Below are 3,585 nucleotides of genomic sequence, written 5' to 3'. Positions count from 1 at the left end.
ATGTACAGTGTGCACAAAAGGTATGGCTCCCCCGACAGGCTTAACACTAAGCGGATTGAACACAGACTGCTAGATAGTCTAAGCAAGTTCAAGATCTGTACAATAGTGGTTCTGTACGTGGTATCAGCGTACAAACAAACACAGCGTAGGCCTACTCATTAAGCTGCAAGACCAAATCTATGGTACATCACATACCATTCTAATTGCTATGATTACTTGAATTTAGTAGAAACAAAAGAATAGAAAACCTGGTTGTTAATATTATTGCACCCATTGACGTCAAGTGAAGAGGTGTGCCATCTAATCGAGCTAAATGAGGCATAAGTGCAGTCGGATGCTAAGAGGTGATAGCATCAGGACTCAAACAATCCAATTATCACATCTGACCTGGAAATGTTTTGCGCCAAAAACAAACTTGTAGATAAGGATGATAAAAGTAGTCAAAGTGATGGACGGTAGATAATAGTGCTTATTGATGAAACCATCGGAGCGTGTCGAGGTGATAGCGTTGACAGGATTGAAGGAGACATGTTGTATAAGAGGTACAGGTGTTAGTGCCACGTGCGCGCACACACACACACACACAGAAAACACCCTTTGGGATCTGCTATTTGAGGCCCTCTCCTATAGCAATATCCTCTTGAGCAGTCCATTCAAAGGTGCAGAAAGAACAAATACTGCCATCACCGTCCCCAGAGTCAAATGACCCTGACTCGGCCACTGTTTCTCACTTAGGTCCTCTTTGGTCTTCTGGATGCAGGTGAAGATCTCCTGGAAAAGGCCTTGTACTCCGGCTGAGGCCCGTTGTCTTCGGGACAGCTGGGAGCCCGATGGAGGTGGCCGAACTTGAGAGGCGCCGTCGAGGGTAACTGACAGTGCCGTGGGAACTGTGGGGTGTCTGCACGGCCTTGTGACTGAGCCCGTCTGCCCCCAGCTGCCAGCGCCGCAGAAGCTCCTCGTATTTGACTGCAGGAGGCAAACGTTCAGTCACTCATTGGCAATTTCCACACTGTATAACAAACTCAAATTACTGTATAAAAATGTAATTTGCTTCACTCCTAGACCTTTGTTTTCATTCTTATTCATAGGGCACATCGTAAACAATTGAAATATTTCACCCTCGGTCTTTGTGTTGATTATGCAATAATGAGAAATGAAACCCTTTACCTGCAGTGCACTATACTGGGCATCCACCCATTGAGCAGGGAAATTCCTCTCTGTTTCACCGCCTCTGCTCTTCTGATACATGTACGCTCATCGCCCCGCCGGATGTCGTCTGCTAGTGTCCCTATAGCACTTTCGCTGTTGCAGCCTCTGCAGGCTGCGCCTCCCCTGCTCCCCCACCTCCTTCTCCTCCTCCTTTTGTACAGACTGGGCTTCTCCTCTGGGGCGAAGAAGATTGTGTCAGGCAGCAGTATCCGGTCAGGTCTCCTAACGCTGGTGGAGTAGAGTATTGTCTTTATTATGCTGAATATACAAACAACATGTACCAAGTATGAATAGAAAGTGTCAATGATCGTACCTGTTGGCGTAGTCGGCCTGCCACAGCTGCCGTAGCTCCTCACCTCTGTCTCCAGCTCCCTCTGCCTAGCCCGGCAGCCCTCCAGCAGGGCCAGTCGCTGCTCCAGAGCCCCGTTCCCCTGGCAGTCAGCTCAGCTCCCTGTTCGCTGCCTCCCGCTTCCCCCGCTCAGAGGCCAGAACAGCCTGCAGGGTCTGGATGGAGCGCTGGAGCACAGAGTTCTCCTCCTCGGGATCTGGGTCCTGACAGGACTCCTTCCTTGCTGTCCAGGAATGCTCCAAACGCAGGCTCTCATAGGCCATGTACCTGGGACAGGGAAAAGGACTAAGGTTCAACAAGATGGTGAAAGTGGTTATAGAGGCCTGTTTTTTATCATGTACAGTCAGTCAAAAGTTTGGACACCTACTCATTCAAGATTTTCTTTTTATGACTATTTTCTAATTGTAGAATAGTGAAGACATCAAATCTATGAAATAACACATCTGGAATCATGTATTAACCAACAAAAGTGTTAATCAAATATACAGTGGCGTCAAACCTGGTCAAGAACTACAGGAAACATATGATCTCTGTAATTGCAAACAAAGGTTTCTGTACCAAATATTAAGTTCTGCTTTTCTGATGTATCAAATACTTATGTCATGCAATAAAATGCAAATTAATTACTTAAAAATCATACAATGTGATTTTCTGGATTTTTGTTTTAGATTCCGTCTCTCACAGTTGAAGTGTACCTAAGATAAAAATGACAGACCTCTACATGCTTTGTAAGTAGGAAAACCTGCAAAATCGGCAGTGTATCAATACTTGTTCTCCCCACTGTATATCAAATCAAGTTTATTTTATATAGCCCTTCGTACATCAGCTAATATCTCGAAGTGCTGTACATATTATATTTAAGATTCTTCAAAGTAGCAACCGTTTGCCTTGACAGCTTTGCACACTATTCTCTCAATCAGCTTCATGAGGTAGTCACCTGGAATGCATTTAAATTATCAGGTGTAACTAGTTAAAAGTTCATTTGTGGAATTTCTTTCCTTTCTAATTAATGCGTTTGAGCCAATCAGTTGTGTTGTGACAAGGTAGGGTGGTATACAGAAGATAACCCTATTTGGTAAAAGACTAAGTCCATATTATGGAAAGAACAGCTCAAATAAGCAAGAGAAACGACAGTCCATCATTTTTTAAGACATCGGTTATGTGGAAGGTCAGTCAATGTAGAAAATTAAGAACTTTGAAAGTTTCTTCAAGTGCAGTCGCAAAAACCATCAAGGGCTATGATGAAACTGGCTCTCATGAGGACCGCCACAGGAAAGACCCAGAGCTACCTCTGCTGCAGAGGATAAGTTCATTAGAGTTACAGCCTCAGAAATTGCAGCCCAAATAAATGCTTCAGAGTTCAGTAACAGACATCTCAACATCAACTGTTCAGAGGAGACTGCGTGAATCAGGCCTTCATGGTCCAATTGCTGCTACGAAACCCTACTAAAGGACACCACTACGAAGAGACTTGCTTGGGCCAAGAAACACGAGCAATGGACATTAGACTGGTGGAAATGTTCCTTTAGGTCTGATGAGTCCATATTTTAGATTTTGGTTCCACCGCCTTGTCTTTATGAGATGCAGAATAGGTTAACGGATGATCTCTACATGTGTGGTTCCCAACGTGAAGCATGGAGAAGGAGGTGTGATGCTGCTTTACTTGTGACAACGTCAGTGATTTATTTAGAATTCAAGGCACACTTAACCAGAATGACTACCACAACATTCAGCAGTGATATGCCATCCCTTCTGGTTTGAGCCTAGTGGGACTATCTTTGTTTTTCAACAGGACAATGACCAACACACCTCCAGGCCGTGTAAGGGCTATTTGACCAAGAAGGAGAGGGATGGAGTGCTGCATCAGATGACCTGGCTCCCAATCACCGAGCTCAATCCAATTGAGATGGTTTGGGATGAGTTGGACCGCAGAGTGAAGGAAAAGCAGCCAACAAGTGCTCAGCAATATGTGGAAACTTCAAGACTGTTGGAAAAGCATTCCAGGTGAAGCTGGTTGAGAAACTGCC

General features: G+C 44.8%; 1 pseudogene; it reads right to left on the bottom strand.

Moving 5' to 3' along the window:
* LOC139022694 (cerebellar degeneration-related protein 2-like) lies at positions 1–1,854 on the bottom strand (annotated as a pseudogene).
* Positions 1,855–3,585: the final 1,731 nt, after the last annotated feature.

This window comes from Salvelinus sp. IW2-2015, linkage group LG20 (assembly GCF_002910315.2).
Source record: "Salvelinus sp. IW2-2015 linkage group LG20, ASM291031v2, whole genome shotgun sequence".
NCBI classification, from domain to species: domain Eukaryota; kingdom Metazoa; phylum Chordata; class Actinopteri; order Salmoniformes; family Salmonidae; genus Salvelinus; species Salvelinus sp. IW2-2015.
Note: the sequence above shows the minus strand (reverse complement) of the source record. Positions and strands in the feature narration are given on the sequence as shown.